The sequence below is a fragment of the Euprymna scolopes genome, chromosome 41, assembly GCF_053919585.1.
Source record: "Euprymna scolopes isolate OS-2025 chromosome 41, ASM5391958v1, whole genome shotgun sequence".
Taxonomy (NCBI): Eukaryota; Metazoa; Mollusca; class Cephalopoda; order Sepiida; family Sepiolidae; genus Euprymna; species Euprymna scolopes.
Genome location: NC_136522.1, coordinates 34,840,230 through 34,863,535, shown reverse-complemented (window position 1 = coordinate 34,863,535; position 23,306 = coordinate 34,840,230). Strand labels below are relative to the sequence as shown.

The 23,306-nt window shown below is 26.3% G+C and overlaps 1 protein-coding gene across 4 annotated transcripts in view; it reads left to right on the top strand.

The window, feature by feature from the left end:
- LOC145266468 (uncharacterized) overlaps window positions 1-23,306 on the top strand; it is a 135,603-nt gene that overhangs the window by 111,295 nt on the left and 1,002 nt on the right. The gene's annotated exons all lie outside the window — the stretch shown is intronic.

Below are 23,306 nucleotides of genomic sequence, written 5' to 3'. Positions count from 1 at the left end.
AATAATCGGAAACAGCAAAATGGGATATTAAAAAAGTAAACACGTAATTACTTTAGTTTTTTTTTAAGCAAAGAATCGATATAAATATGAATAAGCAGAACAGCTTCGTTTCAGTTTTACAGTATTGAACGGTGTAGTATTACGCCGTCGGATTCAGGGTTGTACTATTGTAATGTAAAGAACACGCACAAAGGGTTGTAATCAACTGAATTCCTTCTAGTACACTGACAAAAAAAAGCTTAAACAGATATATAAATAAAAATAAAAAGGTTATGTAAATGTTTTTAAAAAGACACGTAATCACGTGAGCAGGATTTTTTCCTTCTTTTGACACGATAACAAGTAACGTTCTTATTTTTTATTATTCATTTATTTTCGAAAGAGTGCCACGTGCAAGTGGAGAAGGAAAAAACAGAGTCATGCAAAATTTTTGTCGAGAATTTTCTAAAGTTCCGACTTTTTTTTTTTTGCTTTCACTTTAATAAGAACGTGAATTTATGAAGTGAATTTCTCCGAGACAATATGATTACACTAAAAAAAATAAATAAAAGCTAATGTGAATTAAGATTAAAGTTAAGGTGCTATTGTGGACCATCACCCCTTTTAAAAACCTTGTTAAACTTTGTGACATATTTACATTCTATGGAGGTCAGTGCGAACGAACACCCAATAATTTTATTATACCATAGTTCTTTTAACTGAAACATAATTATCAAAGTATACTTACGCAAATAGAGATGAAAAGTCTTTATTAAAGTTTGTGCCATATTTCCATGGAGTAAAGGCGCAAACGCAGACCCAACAATTTTATTATACCATCCTTATTTAAGTTGAAACATACTTATCAAAGTATTCTTATGTACATCTATATCAAAAACGCTTGTAAACGTTTTTTTATTTTTTTCATTTTTTATTTCCATACTTTAGGGGCCAGGCGTTAAGGCAGACCCCACAATTTTTATAGACCACCGTTCTGCCAGATCAAACATACCCATTCCTGTGTCTCAATACATCTTCTATCATTATATGTAATCAGTTTTTTAAAATAGTCAACCATATAGGAGCCTATTCGTGACCAGACACAAACACACACACAGATGTTCAACTTTATATATATATATATATATATATATATATATATATATATATATATATATATATATATATATATATGCAGGCATATCGGATTTTGTACTTGTATTTTTAGCTCCTGCTTTCATAAATGTGAGCACGTTTCAGCATTTGTAATGATTTGCTTGGGTCAGTATCCGTAATTGAATGTTCTTTTTAGCATTTATAATTGTATGTCCTCTTTAGCAGTGTATGTTCCTTTCATCTTTTACAGATGCAGTCCTTGTCATTACAAATGGTGATCCCTGACCTTTTCCTAGGAAAATACCTTCAATGCCCAAATGAACGAAAATCTCGCCAATTCTCATTGCTTTATTTTTCTGTTTACCATTTTACACATCACTCAGCAAAACAGGCTTAAATGATACAACAATAACTTTTTGACAAAATTCAATTTCATTCAACGCGTAATACAATTCGAATCGTTTTTTGTTTTTTATTTTTTTGTAGAAAAAATTCTTTGGCTTAAAAAAATGCAACCCTGTTTCTGAAATTACTTTTTCCATTAAACCAAATATCTGTCACTGAATCATTTTATGGGGGTTTCTAACAGTTAGTCGTATCTGGAGAATCGAATGAATGTGGAAATATTTCGAAGTACAATTCATGTTTCCATCGTTGCTATTGACTTGTGCCATGGTGCATTATCCTCATGAATATGCACTTTTTCATTTGTGGTATTTTTTTTTCTTGTTATTTTGGGCATTTTTTGCCGATTTCTTCTTTCTAACGCACCAATAATGCAATATAATATTCTCGATTGATTCTCACTTTTTTTTTCCTGATGTAATTCATGAACAAAATAACTTGCATATCTCAAAATATGACTACGAAAATGCATTTAGTCGTTTTGGTTGGCTTTTAGCTGTCGTTGCTTATTCAGCTGACAGTCTTTTTGATTCCGGAAATGGTAAATCGATGTATTGTCACATATTCATGCAAAAAAGGAGCTTTTTCGCATTGAAATAGTTATCTTTTCATATATTGGAATTTTCCTCTACTTCATGCAATATCAATTTACGATCGAACTAAATACCTTTGTGGTGTTTACTGGGGCAAGTGCCGAATTTGGACGACCTGAGTGTTCAGTATCATTTGTGTCTGTATGATCGCGTATAAATTCAGCATACCATGCCTTAATTGTCGACGGAGCAAAGTTCAACAAACACTTGGTAAGTCACTGCTTTGCTTGAACAGTACGTTTTCTCATCAGAAAGCAATGGTTAATCAATACATGGGATTCAAACCTTTTTTTTTTTTCGTTGTTTGTAAAATGTGTAACAGTAGCTTTACTTAGATAACTGTAATTTCTAAACTTGATTGATCTCAAATTTTAACACGCGTCATTTGAAAGTTAGTACTTTATAAAAAGCATATCAATTTTTATTAGAGGCACCCGCTATATGTCAGTTTTGACATTTATTGAGTTATTTATTATATTTTCAACAAATTATATTTTCAACAAAAAATTTAATATAAATTATTTTTCTCACTCCTTCTCATCGAAAGACACAAGTATAAGCATGTAAAATCTTGGTCTTCGTATTTTGTGATGTACAAATATTTTGTTAATCGATTAATTTGCGAAAGAACCAAAAATATATTATGTGGCATAATTTGTGCGTTTGAATGAAAAGGAAAACGGTGCTCTTTTACCAAGACAATGTACCATGTCACAAATCGATTGCGCTATAGCAAAACTACATGAAGTGCATCCCGAATTGCTTCCGCACTCACTCTATTTTCCAGATATGACTCCAGCGACTACTTGATTGTTTTCCAAAAGAATGCTTCAGGGAAAGAGATTTGGTTCCAATAAAAAGGTGATATCGCAGATTGAGGTGCAATTTAAAAAACCAAATCGTCTGACAAAAACTTATCCAAATGTTAAAGAACCGTTGGAATCAATACACGATCGCTGTAGAAGGTGACTGTAGAAGGTGACTAAGTCGATGATTGAAGCTAATTTCTCTTAAATATTATTTTATTAAGGAGGCCTGAGATTTATTGAGTAATGTGGTATTAATGTTTATTTTAACCCCTCTTTAATGAAATGCATCGTGTAAGGTAAATATAAAACGTGGCTAATTAAGCAGATGTTGCAAAGTCCCCCCCTTAGTTAGTCGAGGAAAGCAGTGATTAGTGACGGAAGGGGCTACAACAAATAGAAACAGGTATCTTAATAGCATCAAAATCAGACAAAACAATCTATTCACTTGTATTATAGACTAGCATTTCAGCCCGGCGTTGCCCGGGTGTTTGGGGGTGTATGTTGAGCAAAAAAGAAAAAAAAAGTGGTAGTAGGAAAGCAGACTCGACACGTATCGCGAAGGAGGAAAAGAATGAGAAAAAAAACGTGACGTCTTTGCTGGTACGGCCACCGCCTAAGCGGAAGTGACGTAGGTTTAAATTAAGGCTAGGCAATCGAAAAGCGAGGATGATTTTCGACAATATCGGCGAGAAAAGCGACCCCTCCCCCACTGTTAAAAAGTGCCCAGTTGAAGGTGAAGAAATTGTTTTTAGCCAATTTTTGATATTTGTCGTCTGAAAGGTTGAGTTTAAAAACGATACTGATCTTTTAAAAATCCGTCGCCTCTGTCGAAAGTTTTAGGCAGACATGCAAACATACATTTACATATTGGTAGCAGCTTGCCCTTTATGTAAAATTGCAAATGTTTAGACCAGAAATTGTCTGAGTAATTTGGTAGAGACCGCAGCGATCACTTTTTTAAAACTTTGACCCCTATTATGATCCCTTAACATTTATTCTTTTGGGCTCATATCAAGTTATTAAGTCAGATCCATGTCCAAGGAACCTATATCTAAAATTTCCATTGTTTATGCCCAGAATTGACGGGGGAGTTTGATAGAGTTCTCAAATGTCAAATCGTTGAACTTTGACCCCTTAACAGCCACATTTCTGGCCAAAAATGAATTACTTAAATTTTCCCAAATTTCAGTACCCTGTATATCAAATTTCGAGTCTGTAGACTGAAAATTGACAGAGATATTGTGTAGGGAAATGTACACAGACAGACACACAGACAGACACTTTCACTTTTATAGATAGATAGATGAGTTGGATCTTTGTAAAGTATGGCGTTTTTCCGACTGTCGTCTCTTTTTCTTCAAACCCTAAAAATAATTGCCAGCTGAAATAATTCTATTCATGACATCTTATTTGATTTGGGAACAATTCATTTTTAGAAAATACAGAAAATCTCTTTTGGGGACACCGCTACATTCGTATGATAGTTGTCTGCATGGGTGTCATCTGCGGCTATTGTTTTATAAAATTGCTGTTGAATTTTATAAAGTACAAACGAAGTTATAAACGTAACTGAGCTATAAAACTAACGTAGTGTTACATGCTATATGCTACATGTCATGTGTTACATGTCATGTGTTACATGTCATGTGCTATATGCCACGTTTCCAGCAATAATTTTCTGCTATTCTTCAACCCAGGCAACGTCGGGTATCGCTGTGTGTAAAGAGAAAATCAAAATGATAAGTAGCGTCATTTTTTATACTTGATCCCTCCTACTACTGCTTTCATCTCTATGAGATGCTTACTACATCAGCTGGTCTTTCATGCTTAGCTTCTTCGCTGGTCTGTCACGTGAAGTTTCTAGGTCTATTAGGCTTCATTTGAAATGGCACGTTCACTGTTCTGTCAGGCACGTTCTTCAGTTTATTAGGCTTAAGTTTGAACCAACTAATTGGTTGGTCTGTCACGTTCTTTGAAATAGCCTGTTCGTTTGTCTGTCAGGTTAAGTTTGAAATGGTATGTTACTTTTAAACTTAATTTAAAATGTCACATTCGTTAGTTTATTGTGGTTAAATTTAAAATAGCGTGTTTATTGATCTGTCAGGTTTAAGTTTTAAATAGCATTAACGTTAGTCTGCCAGGCGTAAGTTTTAAATAGTATATCTCATACTGCACGAAGACATTGAATATCTGGTGCTTTTATTTGTTTGTTAAGAGAAATGAGTCAGGAAAGAAATGGTTGTGCGCGTGGGTAAAGTGATGTAGATAAGGAAGGGTGAGAAATGCAGCCAGTGAAAGGAATGTTGGGGAGGAGGAGGAGGCTTTGCGGGGAGAAGGGACGGGAAATGACAGGCGAAAGCTAGACTCAACAGTCATGACATAATTCGCTCACAGACCAAAATAAAGATGGAAGAATTTGAATCTAAGTAGCGAGCTAAAACTCGATTAAGTCAGAAGAGAAAGCTGAAAGAATGCCGGTGAAGAAGAAACAGTTTCAGTTTACGCTTTTTTGCCTAGAATTATTCTATATAATAAAGTAAAGTCTGTTAATTTCTCGACGTTTTTTATCGAGAATTTCCATCCTACAAAATAATATTTCATGTAAAATAAATTTTTTTCGATATAATTCCCCCTCATAAAATACCTTATTCAATTAGAAAGATTGTAAAAATACATTTTTCAATAATGACTTAACCAGCAGCAGCTCCCAACATTAATAAAAACATTTACTCTATTTCATCTTTCGAATAAACAAGTATATAAATATTAATAAACAATAATATAGGTATAAACTAACTATTAATAAACAATATACGTGTCAATTAAATATGATTATACAATTATATAGGTGTAAATTAAGTATTTATAAACGATTATACATGTATCAATTAAATATTAAAAAGCAACTATATATATGAGTAAACTTAATAATAATAAACAATTATATATGTGTAAAATTAATATTAATAAACAATTTTATAGGTTTACACTAAATATTAATATATAATTATATCTGTGTAATCAATTATTAAATCATTTCTTTCTGATAGATTCATAAGAGTAGTAGTTGAGGGGCAAAAATCAGAAGCTCACAATATTAATGCCGGTGTCCCTCAGGGATCCATCCTGGGCCCAACTCTTTTCCTGATCTACATTAATGATCTTCCAAATCATATCCTTACATCATTTGTAGACATTTATGCTGACGACACTACCATTTATGGTACCACATCTAAGACAGTAAACGACCAAGTTCTCTCCAATTCTCTCTCCTCTGATCTTGAGCACGTAGTACAATGGGGAAAGGAGTGGCTGGTTACTTTTAATGCATCTAAAACCAAGCTTCTCTCTTTACATCATCAACATTCTAATCCACATTTGTCATCAATTGAAATGAATGGCTCTCGTCTTCAGGAGGCCTCAAGTTTTGACAAGCTTCTGGGCTTGACCATCACTCCTGATCTTAAATGGAACACGTATATCAAATCTGTTGCCAAGGCCGCTGGAAAAATGGTGGGATCTTTCTATCGATCCAGTAGATATCTCACTGCTGATGCTATTCTCTATCTATATAAGAGCCAGGTACGTCCAAGGATGGAATACTGTTGCCACATCTGGGCAGGAGCTGCTAGAAAGAACTTGTCCTGCCTTGATAGAGTTCAAAATAGACTTCGTAGCCTCGTAGGAGATGTCCTTTTCTCCTCCTTGCAACCTCTATCTCACAGAAGAGATGTTGCGAGTTTGTCTCTGATGTATCGTTATTTTCATGGAAAGTGTTCAACTGAGCTTCAATCTATGGTCCCCCCTCGCCAAACTTTCACAAGAAACACTCGTCTAGCTGTAAACACTATCAATAATTTCCCCCACTCTTTATCTGTGCCTAAACCTAAACGTAGATTCCATGAACAAAGCTTCTTTCTTAGAACTGCACGCCTGTGGAATTGTCTTCCGTTTTCCTGCTTTCCGGCTGACTACAATATGGTTTTGTTCAAGTCTAAAGTAAATAAGTTCTTGATGAGCCGTTCCATATAAGTTATTAAATTTACCAAATTTTCATTACTAATGATTACTAAATTGACCAACTTCTACTGTACACTCTTTAACCCTTATCCTTGAGTGGCCTCTGGGCCTTGATAATGTGGTGATGCCTTTGTAAAAAAAAAAAAAAAAAAAAAAAAAAAAAACTAAATAATACATAACATAAAAAACTATATATATGTAAACTTGATATTAATAAGAAATTATATATGTGTAAACTAAATATTAATAAAACACTATATATGTGTAAAGTAAATATTAATAAAAAATATATATGTGTAAACTAAATATTAATAAAAAAAAATATATATGTGTAAACTAAATATTAATAAAAAATATATATGTGTAAACTAAATATTAATAAAAAATATATATGTGTAAACTAAATATTAATATAAAAAATATATGTGTAAACTAAATATTAATAAAAAAATATATGTGTAAACTAAATATTAATAAAAAAATATATATATGTGTAAACTAAATATTAATAAAAAAATATATATGTGTAAACTAAATATTAATAAAAAATATATATGTGTAAACTAAATATTAATAAACAATATATGTGTAAACTAAATATTAATAAAAAATATATATGTGTAAACTAAATATTAATAAAAAATATATATGTGTAAACTAAATATTAATAAAAAAATATATATGTGTAAACTAAATATTAATAAAAAATATATATGTGTAAACTAAATATTAATATAAAAAATATATGTGTAAACTAAATATTAATAAAAAATATATGTGTAAACTAAATATTAATAAAAAAATATATATGTGTAAACTAAATATTAATAAAAAATATAGTTGTTTAAACTAAATTTTAATAAAAAATATATATGTGTAAACTAAATATTAATAGACAAGTAAATCTGCGACATAAAATAATCCGATTCTCTATTGTTTTATACAAAATCAAACGTTTATATTTGTTTTAACATAAATATATGGTGTTTGTTTAAGTGTTTTTAAAAAAATAATTGATATGTCGTGTATAACGCTAAGCAAGCGTTCAACAACCACCTGTTCTAGTTGGTGTCGGTTTATAAATATGAGCTATCTGCTCATATGTAAATTATACTTAATTTGCATATCACGTCATCTCCCTATAACGAGGGAGGGGCTTTATGTCGCGAGTAGTTTTGTACTTCTCGTGTCCTCCTGAACATCTTCCTTTATCTCTATCCTTTTCCTTGGAGACCTGGATTTATCACGTCTTTCACTATAATCGTAGTGTTCCTCTTCTGCCTTGTCCCATTCTACTTCTTCCTCTTTTAACTCGCCCCTCTCCACCTTTTCCTCCGCAGTCTTATTCTGTAGTAACTCTTCTGTTACGTCAATAATGTGCAGCTCTGAAGACATTCTCTCATCCGAATTTTCTCCTTGGCATCTTATTTGTTCAGCATGAGCTAGAACACTGTTCCCATTTTCTTTATTTAATATTGCAGTATTATGTCTTTTCTGCATAATAAATCCTGCTGTTTTGGCTTCCGTATTCTTATTTATTTTGTATCACATCTTTTGATTTGTGGAACATGACATTGTTAAAGGGGATCTTAATTGTCTGACCATTAAGGCAGATGGACTTTCTGGCCTACTTGGATGCGGAATTGTTCTATAACTTAGTAATAATCTTGGTAGGAAAGCATCGATTTTTTCCTTCTGTTGCGCGCATACTTTTATGCCCTTCTTTACCGTCTGGACCATCCTTTCCGCTATCCCGTTACTTTGAGGATGGTAGAGAGGAGTCTTGTAAAGTCTGCATCCTATTTTTCTTAACCATTCATGCAAATCAGCATCCGCAAATTCTGGCGCGTTATATGTCACCAATGTTCTCGGTATCCTATTTCTCGAAAATATTACTCTTAATATTTGTTTTACGGTGGTACTTTTTATCAGGTATTCTCGCCATTTCATGCCAACCTGAATATGCGTCTACTAATATTAATAATAGTCCTATCTCATTGACATAGGCATAATCTTTGTGTACTTTGCTCCACGGTTCTGCTTCTCAGGGTCACACATGTATTTTCTTTTGCTTGAAATTCCTGAGTTCTATGCATTTTGTGCAGCTTTTTACGTAGTCTTTTACATCTCTTGAGTACCCCGGCCACCATACTTCCAATTTTAATCTTCTTTACGTAGCTGCTACTCCACAATATACATCATCATGTACACTTTTTCTAACCTGTTTTCTCTGTGTTTCTGGGTAACTACCAAGTCTCCATTACATATTACCCCGTCTGCTATAGTCAGTTTATGTCTTATTTCTTTGAATAGTCTTTCAGCCATTGAACAATTTCCCCAGCGATTCTCTTTTATTCTCAACACTATTCTGTTTTACACTGTGTCATTTGTAGTTTCAGTGGCCATTTTATCTACAGATATTACATCGGTTTCTACAAGGTGCAGGAATCTGTCTTCAAATTCCTCGTTGTTTTTGTCCTTATCCTCTCTATAAACCTCAATCTAGATAAGGCATCAACATGCAGTATCGTATTCCCTTTAACACACTCAATGTCAAAGTCGCACGCCATCAGTCTGATCGGCTAACGTAATAATCTGGACGTTGTAACTTTCGGTACTTCTTTTCTTGGGTTAAAAATAAATTCCAGTGGTCTGTGATCACTTTTCATCAAGAATTATTTTCCCATCAAGAACTGCCTTGCTCTGTCCATTGTCCACACTATGGCTAGTGCCTCCCTTTCTATATTAGAATAATTGTGTTCAGTCATTGTTAATCCCCTTCGATTACGGGATGACCATCTTGTGACAAAATACCGGATACGAAATGCTCACTAGCGTCAGCAGTTAGAGTTATGTCCTTTTTAGGTTAAAAAATTTGTACTATTGACTTTTTTGCCAGAATCTGTTTTAAGTTTTCAAAGGCTTTCAGTTGGTGTTCTAACCAAATGAGTTCAGCATTTGTTTTTCTTAACTTCGCAAATGGTTCTGTGAACTCATTATATTTTGGTACATATTTTCTATAAAAATTTACCAATCCCAAGAAAGACTCCAATTCTTTTTTATTTTTTGGTGTAGCCACTTTTAGAATTTTCTCTATTAGTGCTTTATCTGGAGATATCCCTTCCTTTGATATTGAGTAACCCAAAAATGATATTTCATTATTGTTGGTTACACACTTTTTTGTATTTACTGTCATGCCAGCGTCTCTTAGCAAATTCAGCATATTTTCAGTTTTTTTCTTTAAATCATCTTCATTTAAATCTCCAACACATATATCGTCTTGATAACATATGGTATTTTCAACATTATATCCATTCAAAACTATTTTATAAAACTATTTAAACAAATCTTTTTTAAAACTGGGTATAATTATTTAACGTTTTAATAGTTATATTATTTTTGGTAGGCATTTTAATTTTTTAAATAAAAACAAGTTATCTTATAATTGATAGGTTTTGTACTTTTTAAATAAAAAAGTTATATTATTTTTGGTAGCCATTTTTATTTAAAAAACAGGTTGTATTACTTTTGGTAGGAATTTTAATTTTTTAAATAAAACAAGTTATATTATTTTTGATAGGCATCTTAATTTTTAAATAAGAAAAATGTTTTCATTTTTGGCAGGCATTTTAATTTTTAAATAAAAAATAAATAAATTATATTATTTTTGGTAGGTATTTTGATTTTTAAATAAAAACAAATATAAATATTTGGTATGCATTTTAATTTTTAAATAAAAAATTATATTATTTTTGGTGGACATTACAATTTTTAAATAAGAAAAAACAAGTTATATTTTTGAATAGGCATATTAATTTTTAAATAAGAAAAAAAGAAGTAAAATATTTTTGGTAGGCATTTAAGTTTTTAATAAAAAAGTTGTACTATTTTTAGTAGAATTTTAATTTTTAAATAAGAAAAAACACAAGTTGGTTTATTTTAGAAGCCATTTCAATTTTTAATTAAAAACAAGTTATATTATATTTGGCGGCATTTTATTTTTTAAATAGGAAATAGTTATATTATTGTTGGTAGGCATTTTAATTTTAAAATGAAAAATAAGTGATATTATTTTAGGTAGGCATTTATATTGGTAAATATGAAAAAAAACATTATATCATATTTTTGGTAGGCTTTATTCTTTTTAAAAATCTTTATCAGAAGATCGATATGGGGAAACATTTTTTTTTTTTAAATATTATATTTTTTTAATTTTAAAGAGACTAAAATTTATTAAATATGCGTATGAATTGGATGAATTATTTAATGATAATAGAAGAACCGATCCAGAAATATAAAAACAAAACATCTAATTAAAAGTTTGGTTTAAATAGTTTAATCACATAGTTTCGTTTTAACAGATTTATTAAAATCTTTGTTTAAATAGTTTTATTAAAAAATTTTGTAAATATAGTTTTATTAAAATGTTTGTTAAAATAATATCATCTTAGTCTTGCTTAAATTGTTTTCTTAGAAATGTTTGTTTAAATAGTTTTATTGAAAGATTTGTTTTATTGTTTTATCAAATTTTTTGTCTAAATAGTTTTATTAAAAGATTTTTTTAAGTAGTTTATTTAAAAGTTTTGCTTTAATAGATTTGTGCAATAGTTTTTAAAATAGTTTTATTAAAAATTTTTATTTAAATAGTTTTATTATAAAGTTTTGTTCAAATAGTTTTATTAAAAAGTTTAGTTTAAATTGTTTTATTAAAAAGATTATTTTAATTTTGTTATTAAATAGTTTTGTTTAAATAGTTTTATTAAACTGTTTCGTTAAAATATTTTATTAAAAAGTTTTGTATTCATAGTTCTATTAAAAGTTTTATTAAAATATTTTATCGAAAAGTTTTGGTTTAAATAGGCATTGAATAGATTTGTTTGAACAGTGTTATTAAAAGTGTTGTTAAAATAGTTTAATTAAAATGTTTTACTAAAATAGTTGTATTAAAAAGCTTTCTGAAAAAGGTTTTATTTAAAAGTTTTGTTGAAATTGTTTTATTAAAAAAGTTTTCTTTAAATAGTTTTACTAGATGTTTTCTTTTAATAGTTTTATGAAAAGTTTTTTTAATACACGTATTAAAAGATTGTTTGAAATTGTTTATTAAAAAGTTTTGATTTTAATAGTTTTATTAAAATGTTGTGATTTTAATAGTTTTATTAAAAGTTTTACTTAAATACTTTTATACTAAAGATTTGTTTACATATTTTATTGGCTAATAGATTTATAAAAAATTTGCTTGAATAGTTTGGTTAAATAGTTTTATGAAAATGTTTTGTTAGAATAGTTTTATTACAAGGTTTTGTTCAAATAGATTTATTAAAACCTTTTTAAAATAGGTTGATTAAAAAGTTTTATTTTAATAGTTTTATTAAGAAGCTTGGTTTAAAGAGTTTGATTTATAAAAAAATTGTTAAAATTTTGTTTTAAGTTTTGTTTCAATAGTTTTTATACATTTTGTTTAAATACTTTTTTAAAGTTTTGTTTAAGTAATTTTATTAAAAAGTTTTGTAAAAATAGTTTTATATATTGCTTTTTTAAAAGGTTTCATTAATATATTTTGTTTAAATAGTTTTATCAACATGTTTTATTTAAATAGTTCTATTAAAATTTTAGTGAAATAGTTTTAATAATACATTGTTTAAATAGTTTTATTAAATTTCTTGTTTAAATAGTTTTATTAAAAAGTTTTGTTTAAAAAGTTTTATGAAAAGTAGTGTGTAAATAGTTTTATTTAAAGCATAAATTTAAATAGTTTTATTAAAAAGATTTGTATAAAAAATTGTAGTAAAATTTTTGCTTAAATAGTTTTATTTAAAAGTTTTTAAATAGTTATTTTAAAAAGATTTGTTTAAATAATTAAATAATTAAAATGTTTTGTTCCAATTATTATATTTAAATGTTCGTTTAAATAGTTTTATTGCAAAGTTTTGTTTCAATAGATTAAAAACAGTTTTTCTTTATAGTTTTATAAAAAAGTTTAAATTAAATATTTTATTGAATAGTTTATGTTTAAATAGTTTGATTAAAAATATTTGTTTAAATAGTATTATAAAATAGTTTTGTGGAAATATTTTTATAAAAATGTTTTGTTAAAAATGTTGTATAAAAGAGCTTTGTAAAAATGGTTTTATTAAAAAGTTATGTTAAAATTGTTTCTTGAAAAGGTGTTGTTTATATAGTTCTAAAACTTTTGTACCAATTGTTTTATCAAAACATTTTGCTTAAATAGTTTTATTAAAAGATTTTTTGAAATAGTTTATTTTAAAAAATTTGTTAAAATTTTTTTATTAAAATGTTTTGTTTTAATAGATTTATTAAAAAGTTTTGTTTAAATAATTTTATTCTAAAGATTTGTCAAATATTTTTATTAAAAAGTTTTGGTTTAATAGTTTATAAAAAAATTGTTTGAATAGCTTTGTTTAATAGTTTTGGTAAATAATTTTGGTAAAATAGTTTTATTAAAAAGTTTTGTTTAAATAGTTTGAAATAATTTTTTATAAAGATTTGTTAATATATTTTTATTAAATAATTGTTAAAATAGTTTTATTTAAAAGTGTCGTAAAGATAGGCTTATTAAAAAGTTTTGTTCAATTGGTTTCATTAAGAGCTTAGATTAAAGAGTTCGATTTTAAATAAATTTTCAAACTGTTTTATTAAAAATTTTTGTTTCAATAGTTTTGCTAATCGTTTTCTTTAAATAACATTATTTAACAGTTTTTAAAATAGTTTTATTTTAAGTTTTGTTTAAATAGTTTCATTAAAAAAATCATTAAAAAGATTTATTTGAATAATTGTAAAAAGGTTTTTTGGTTAGTTTCATAAAATTTAGTATAAATAGTTTTATAAAAAAGGGTTCCTTTTTAATTTTCTATTAAATACATTTTTAAAAGTTTTGTTTAAATAGTCTTTTATAATATGTTGTGTTAGTAGTTTTATTTAAAAGTTTTGTTTAAATACTTTTATTAAAAAGTTTTCTTAAAATTGTTTTTGACAAAATCGTTTTATTAAATAGTATTGTTAAAATAGTTTTATTAAATGAGTTTTTAATGGTCTTATTAAAATAGCTTTGTTAAAATAGCTTTGTTAAAATAGTTTTGTTAAAATAGTTTTGTTAAAATAGTTTTGTTAAAATAGCTTTGTTAAAATAGCTTTGTTAAAATAGTTTTGTTAAAATTGTTTTGTTAAAATAGTTTTGTTAAAATAGTTTTGTTAAAATAGCTTTGTTAAAATAGCTTTGTTAAAATAGTTTTGTTAAAATTGTTTTGTTAAAATAGTTTTGTTAAAATAGTTTTGTTAAAATAGCTTTGTTAAAATAGTTTTGTTAAAATAGCTTTGTTAAAATAGCTTTGTTAAAATAGTTTTGTTAAAATAGTTTTGTTAAAATAGCTTTGTTAAAATAGCTTTGTTAAAATAGTTTTGTTAAAATAGCTTTGTTAAAGTAGTTTTTTTAAAATAGCTTTGTTAAAATAGTTTTGTTAAAATAGTTTTGTTAAAATGATTTGTTAAAATAGTTTTGTTAATATAGCTTTGTTAAAATAGCTTTGTTAAAATAGTTTTGTTAAAATAGCTTTGTTAAAATAGTTTTGTTAAAATAGTTTTGTTAAAATAGTTTTGTTAAAATATCTTTGTTAAAATAGTTTTGTTAAAATATCTTTGTTAAAATAGTTTTGTTAAAATAGTTTTGTTAAAATAGCTTTGTTAAAATAGTTTTGTTAAAATGATTTGTTAAAATAGTTTTGTTAAAATAGCTTTGTTAAAATAGCTTTGTTAAAATAGTTTTGTCAAAATTGTTTTGTTAAAATAGTTTTGTTAAAATAGTTTTGTTAAAATATCTTTGTTAAAATAGTTTTGTTAAAATAGCTTTGTTAAAATAGCTTTGTTAAAATAGTTTTGTTAGAATAGTTTTGTTAAAATAGCTTTGTTAAAATAGCTTTGTTAAAATAGTTTTGTTAAAATAGCTTTGTTAAAATAGCTTTGTTAAAATAGCTTTGTTAAAATAGTTTTGTTAAAATAGTTTTGTTAAAATGATTTGTTAAAATAGTTTTGTTAATATAGCTTTGTTAAAATAGCTTTGTTAAAATAGTTTTGTTAAAATAGCTTTGTTAAAATAGTTTTGTTAAAATAGTTTTGTTAAAATAGTTTTGTTAAAATATCTTTGTTAAAATAGTTTTGTTAAAATATCTTTGTTAAAATAGTTTTGTTAAAATAGTTTTGTTAAAATAGCTTTGTTAAAATAGTTTTGCTTAAATGATTTGTTAAAATAGTTTTGTTAAAATAGCTTTGTTAAAATAGTTTTGTTAAAATGATTTGTTAAAATAGCTTTGTTAAAATAGTTTTGTTAAAATAGCTTTGTTAAAATAGTTTTGTTAAAATGATTTTATTAGAAAGTTTTTTGTACGATTTAAATATTTTTGCCAGATAGTTTTTAAAGTTTTCTTTTTAAAAATTTTTAATCGTTTTATTAAAAAAGTTTTGTTTAAAGTGTTTTATTTTAAAAGTTTTCTTTAAATAGTTTTATTAAAAGGTTTTTACACAGTTTAATAAAAAAAAACGTAAATCGTTTTATTAAACATTTGGTTTAAATAACGTTTTGTTTTAATAGTTTTATTAAAAAGTTTTGTATAAAAAATTATAAAAAAACATAAATCTGCGAAAAACCAAACCACTTTATGCAGATTTAATTACAGAATGTCGTGTTCGAAGGTCAAGGTAAAATCGGTGTCGACTGAAAGCTGCCCTTCTCGATTCCTTCGATGGCTTGTTAAGTTCGGAAAGTTTTTATGCCACGTTGATCAACGTTTGGCATTGCATAAATCATGTTAAATTGACACTTTTTGAAAAAAAAAACGCATAACTTGCCAGATATTTTCAAAATTCTGTATGCGTCGCTTGAGTAAACATTTGTTAAATACAGCTCGCGTAAAGAAGCCGCTTTGAACTTCTACTCCGGCCATGATAGACACTTCTGGGTGTTCCCAGTGTGATAGGTAACTAAATCCAGCTGCTACATGTATAGCTTTCCTGCAACCAATTTTTCCATTCAGCAATTCAACATAATAATCTGAGTGATATGGTAACTAACCGAAAGACATCGTTGGAGAGAACTTAATCTTCATGACAAGCTGTTTTGTGTATTATACAATGCAATCAGTTCTGATTGACGTTTTTGTGTGAAAAGTACCAGATTATCCCTTGTTTGACCTTAATGAACCTTTTTTTTTTTGTAAAATTATATGAACATCAGAATAGGTCCTACGCAGATTGATCTACGTTTCGTAGACGTTACCTGTAAAACTCTATATTTTAATGATAGATATTTTTTGTATCGACGTGCAAAATAAAATAATGAGTGGGAGGATAACTATTCCGCTATTCGCACGATTCAAATCTCAAGTCACATTTGACTCAAATTCAACGCCTTCGCAACATCCAACAATCATCGTAACAGGTACTCGAAATTAAAATAAACTTATTATTTTATTTAACCGAACATATATTGAATAGCTGAGAACGTTTGACGAATATAAGCGACGAAACTCGCAATATTTTATATTTTACTATTGCTCTGAAAATGCGCATAAATAAAGTTTTAATTATTTTTAAAAATATTTTAAACATCCACACATGCATAGGTTTCAGTTTTTCCAGAATCATCCGAATGAAATGATTGTTCGGATTTAGTTTTGTGTATCTATTTATATATTTGTATTTACAGTGTTTAGTCCTACATTTATCAACTGACCATTGCCATTTTTAAACATGATTGCTAGTGATGTGAGCTCTGTTTAGTTTAGTTTGATCGTGAAGGATTTAAACATTTGGTTATATATATATATATATATATATATATATATATATATATATATATATATATATATATACTATAAAGAATTCCGCATTTTTGTACCTGTAACTAAGCAAGATTTGCATGCACAAGATTGGTTTCCAAGAACTTCCCATCTGTGGATCTCAATACTACGAAGCTGCTTTCCAAATAGATACAATTGTATGTTCAATGTTAACAAATTCTTCTCTAGTTGTCCATTCAATCAAATTCCGACCATCATTTCTTTGGGCGTTGCTCATCGTCAACTGACATAAACCCTTATCCTCGAGTGGTTTTTGGGCCTTGTTTAGTGATGACTCATTCGTAAAAACGTCTGTTAGTCTCTTAGTCTCATCCCACATTTTGTACAGAAATGCCTTGTCGACACCACCACCCTTTTTGGCACTGATGTATGCTGTTTTGAGGTGTTTGGTTGGACGTTGTCGCCAGAGTCGGAAGGAAACCAAACCCAAGAATTATAATTAGAAACGTCTGGATTTATTTTTTAAATAAATTTATTTTAGAAATGGCAGACATTTGTCTTTTTTTCTCTTTTTGTTAATTTTATTTACTTTTAGTAATTAAAGTTGTTATTTTTATATATTTTTAAATTTCCGAAACAAATCTGCAAGAAGTATGTTCCATTATAAACTTAATGGCACCAGTCGAGATTTATGACAACCATTTTTCTTTTTTTTTTTTTTCTTTTTTCTTTCTTCTATTTTTGCGGTTGTTTTCTTCTGTGTTCTTGTTTTTTTCCTTCTTTTTTTTACATTTTCTTCCTTTTTCTTGCTTTTTATTTTATTAATTCTTTTGCTTAATTTTGCTTATTTTTTTTCTTTTATCTGCAAATTACTTTTCTTATTTTCCTTCTTTCATCGTCCTTATTTCATTTATTTTATTTGCTTTACTTTTATTCTTTTTTTACTTCTTAATTTGTTTTTATTATTATTATTATTATTATTATTATTATTATTATTATTATTATTATTATTATTATTATTATTTTGTATTTTCTCCTTTTTTATTATTTTTTTCGTTTTCTTCTGTTTTTTTTCTGTTTCTATTACACAGTTTTTCTTTTTCCCTTTCTCAAGTCTCTTTTCTGATTTTTCTTTCTTTTCTTTTTCTTTTTCTCTTCTTTTTATTGCTTTCTTTTCTTTTACTTTTCATCCGCTACAACAATTACAGTTAAGTTCATTTTCATTAAAGCATTTTATCATGACGTTTTATTTAATAAATCAATACATATCACAAAGTCGATAAGAAGTTACCAAGATGCAAGTTGCCTTCTGCAGTTTTGAAAAAAAAATATTACATGTTTACGCTTTCTTATCTCGGGTTGTTTGGCCATCATTTAAAATTTCGTTATTTTTGTTTTTCTATAAAAATTATTAATAATTTTAACTGTGATGGGCAAACAGTTATAATCGCTTGTGATTCAAACTATATGACATTTTAGAGTTTATTATGGCGTGCATATATATATATATATATATATATATATATATATATATAGAGAGAGAGAGAGAGAGAGAGAGAGAGAGAGAGAGCGAGAAAAGTAATATATATATATATATATATATATATATATATATATATATTATAATGGTTGTATAGATTGGTTTTCTAGAAGTAAATCCAATGAAACCCGCGTGATTTTCACAGATTGGTCAATGGAGAACAGAACTGGTATATAGTTTGTTTATTATACAACCATTATTGTTTACATTTGTGCAAGTTCAGTGGAATCCCAATTCAAAGAAACCACTTCATCTGACTAAAAAAAGGGCGATATTGAAACGAGAGTCAAGATTACACTGTTTTTTATAAGCTATTCGGGTGTGGTTGACGCTCTGAAAAAAGTGGGGTGTATACTTTGTGAATGTGAGCAGTAGAGGTTTTGGAGAGAGGTGTGCTGAAGAAAGCTAGTAGGTGGGAGTCAAGGAAGAGGGTGGAAGTAGGATCCTGTGTGATAAATCTGTCGCAATGAAGAGATATTGGTATTATTTTAACTTGGTGGATGTTTATTGGCCTAAGTTTTTATGGTGATCTGAAGTATTATTATACCCTCATCGCCGTTACTTCCAAATCTTATGTCTTTATGGTTGTTTTTGTTTCTTTTCTGGTGGAGACTTCATTGTACATCTATTTTATTGATAAGCTCTATTTGTTTGTTTATTTATTTTATTCCCCATGCTTTTTATCCGCTCCTTTGTTTCTCGCTTTTAAATTATTTATTTAGTTAGTTAGATAGTTAGTTGTTTGATTATTTATAAAATATATGTCCATATGGTTAAATTAACAAATCATTTAAAATGATTTAAATAAAACTGGTATACTATTTTCCGCTCTACCGCGGTGTCCGAAGTAATTACACAGCCAAAGATTTTCAGATTTATCTATATGAACTTAATTTCGATGGTTGTCATTCTTTCATTTGCGTTGTTTATATTTTCCTCATTACTAGAATATAAATATATTTTATAAGTTTATATGCTTCGTTATAGAGATAGGTTTTCCAGACTATATACATGCAAACAGGTACATAATAGCATATATTTGTCTATATTGGTAGAGTATTCCGTTTCCAAAGCCCTCTAGTAAGAGTACTTATCGTTTGGCATCAATTATGTGGTTGGTTTAATTATGTAACCTCGCTTTATGATAATACTTCTGGAAGGCATAAATCAACATTCCAATTACAAGTGTGCTAGACCCATAGATTATCTTAGTTAATCGTTTTCGGGTGTTTAATTAGTAAGTATGCAAAGTACACTCACTTTTATCCGGTTGGTGGCATATTGTTCGTTTAGTTTAGTATTAAACATTTGAGATTGTGTTGAGGAATTACGAGAGGATTACCTCTTCCTTAATTTAGTTAAGTTATTTATGCTAGCCTATTCTTCGGCGCTTTTCGGTGAGTAGCGTTATTAATTAGAGGTTTAGTGGTTTGTTCTTTTATCTGCATTATTAATGAACTTGTATCCGGCCTGGTATTTTCTTCTTCTTCTTCTTCTTCTTCTTCTGTTTCTTCCTCTTTTTCTTCGTCTTCTTCTACTCCTTCTTCTACTCCTTCTTCTTCTTCTTCTTCTTCTTCTTCTTCTTCTTCCTCTTCTTATTGTTGTTGTTATTGTTGTTGGTGTTAAAACAGAAAGAATAAGAGGTTGTATTCTTTGTTATCGATTAGTTTTGTCTTCTTTGTATCGATTAATTTTATGTTTTTTTTCTGATCGAAACAAAAAAAAGTGACAATTAAAAAAGTGTATTTGATTATAGATCAACCAAAATTTGATTATCGATCAGCCATAATTATTGTAAAACGGTTAAAAGACAGAAACAAAAATAATTAAAAAAAAACGAAGTCATCGTAAACCGTACCCAAACAATTAATTATTGATATATTTATATACCGATAAAGTTAATTATTGATATATTTATATACCGATAAAGTTAATTATTGATATATTTATATACCGATAAAGTTAATTATTGATATATTTATATACCGATAAAGTTAATTATTGATGTATTTATATACCGATAAAGTTAATTATTGATATATTTATATACCGATAAAGTTAATTATTGATATATTTATATACCGATAAAGTTAATTATTGATATATTTATATACCGATAAAGTTAATTATTGATATATTTATATACCGATAAAGTTAATTATTGATATATTTATATACCGATAAAGTTAATTATCGGTAAAGTTAAGTATCGATAAATGTTACTCTAAAAAAAAATAAGTATCGATGACGCTAATTATCGATAAGATTAAGTATCAATAACATTAAATATCGATTAAGTGATATCTTGATAAAGTTAATTATCGATAAATTTTAGTATCGATAAAGTTAATTATAGATGAAGTTAATTATCGATAAAGTATCGATAAAGTTTATTATTAATGAAGTAAATTATGAAGTTCATTATCGATAAAGTTGATTACCGATAAAGTTAATTATAGATAAAGTTAATTTTAGATAATTAATTATTGATAAAGTATCGATAATTATTGACGAGGTTTATTATAAAGTTAATTATCAATAAAGTTAATTATAGATACATTTCATTATCGATAATGTAAAATATCGATAAAGTTAAGTATTAGTAAAGTTAATTATAGATGAAGTTAATTATCGAATAAAGCTTTTGTTCATTAAACTATACAGGTCTATCAAATAGGGGAAATATCTCTTCAAGAATATTTGTTTATTTTATTATGTATTTATTTTATTATGTATTTTATTATGTATTTTATTATGTATTTTATTATGTATTTTATTATTAATTTATTATTTATTTCATTATTTATTTTATTATGTACGTTATTACTTATTTTATTATGTATTTTATTATGTATTTTATTTTGTATTTTATTATTTATTTTATTATGTATTTTATTATTTATTGTATTATTTATTTTATTATGTATTTTATTATTTATTTTATTGTGTATTTTATTGTGTATTTTATTATTTATATTATTATTAATTTTATTATTTATTTATTTTATGTATTTATTTTATTATGTATTTTATTATTTATTTTATTATGTATTTTATTATTAATTTAATTATGTATTTTCTAATTTATTTTATGTATTTATTTTATGTATTTGTTTTATTATGTATTTTATTATTTATTTTATTATTTATTTAATTATGTATTTTATTATGTATTTTATTATATATTTTATTATGTATTTTATTATGTATTTAATTATGTATTTTATTAGGTATTTAATAATGTATTTTATTATTTATTTTATTATGGATTTTATTATGTATTTTATTATTTATTTTCTTATGGATTTTATTATTTATTTTATTATTCATTTCATTATTTATTTTATTATGTATTTTATTATTTATTTTATGTATTTATTTTATTATGTATTTTATTATTTATTTTTTATGTATTTTATTATTTATTTTATTATTTATTTTATTACTTATTTTATTATTTATTTTATTATGTATTTATTACTTATTTTATAATGTATTTTATAATTTATTTTATTATGTATTTTATTATGTATTTTATTATTTATTTTATTATGTATTTTATTATTTATTTTATGTATTTATTTTATGTATTTGTTTTATTATGTATTTTATTATTTATTTTATTATGTATTTTATTATTTATTTTATTATTTATTTTATTATGTATTTTGTTATTTATTTTATTATTTATTTTATTATGTATTTTATTATTTATTTTATTATTTATTTTATTATGTATTTTGTTATTTATTTTATTATTTATTTTATTATTTATTTTATTATTTATTTTATGTATTTATTTTATTATGTATTTTATTACTTATTTTATCATGTCTTTTATTATGTATTTTATTATTTATTTTATTATGTATTTTATTATTTATTTTATGTATTTATTTTATTATGTATTTTATAATTTATTTTATTATGTATGTTATTATGTATTTCATTATTTATTTTATTATGTATTTTATTATTTACTTTATTATTAATTTTATTATTTATTTTATAATGTATTTTATTATTTATTTTTTTATTTAATTTATGTATTTATTTCGTGTGTTTATTTCATTATTTATTTTATTATCTATTTTATTATTTATTTTATTATATATTTTATTATGTATTTCATTATTTATTTTATTATTTATTTTATTATTTATTTTATTATTTATTTTATTTTACTCGTTTTACTTTAATTTCCCCTAAACATAATTTGCGCTCTCTATTATTTCTATTAACAGACTATCTAAATTTTAAAAATTTCCCACTTAACTGTGAAAAAAACTATCTAAATTTTAAAATTTCCTACTTTACTGTTCGAATACTATTTAGGTTTGTCCTCGTGAATATCGTGTTGCTGTCCACGTTTGCTTTACTGGCATGGACAACTATATTAGTTTTTGTGAAAAAAAAACTAGTAGGGGGGGGCACCCGGCGTGGCCAGGTTGTAAAATACGCTTAAATATAATAGTTTAATTCACGCAGATTTCGTATGTATTATTATAGAATTAATTCTCTATTGATTACTTCATATTATATTGTATCCAATATATATAATTTCAAAAGTAAAAAAATAATATATGACTTGATATGAATTGGGTACTATCAGCTAGAATCAAAACCGAAACCAATGTATATATAAGTGTGTGTGTGTGTGTGTGTGTGTGTGTGTGTGTGTGTGTGTGTGTGTGTGTGTGTGTGTGTGTGTGTGTGTGTGTGTGTGTGTGCCCGTACGTATGCGCCCTCTTAAACATATATGGGTGTGCATATATAGAGACAAGATTGAAGCAAGCAAGGGTGTCCGAACGGTCCACAAAGTTTTATAATAATAATTATTAAAATAATCAAATCAATTACCGAATAATGTAAGTCACTGCTGTTTTGTTGCCTTAATCAGTTATTTTCAATCATTGGAATCAAGTATTAAATGGTTTGTTCGAATGTGTAGCAATCATTAAATAGACATTTCAGTGAGTTATATATTATTACTATCTAACACATTCTTATATTTCATAAATAAATGTCTAATTAT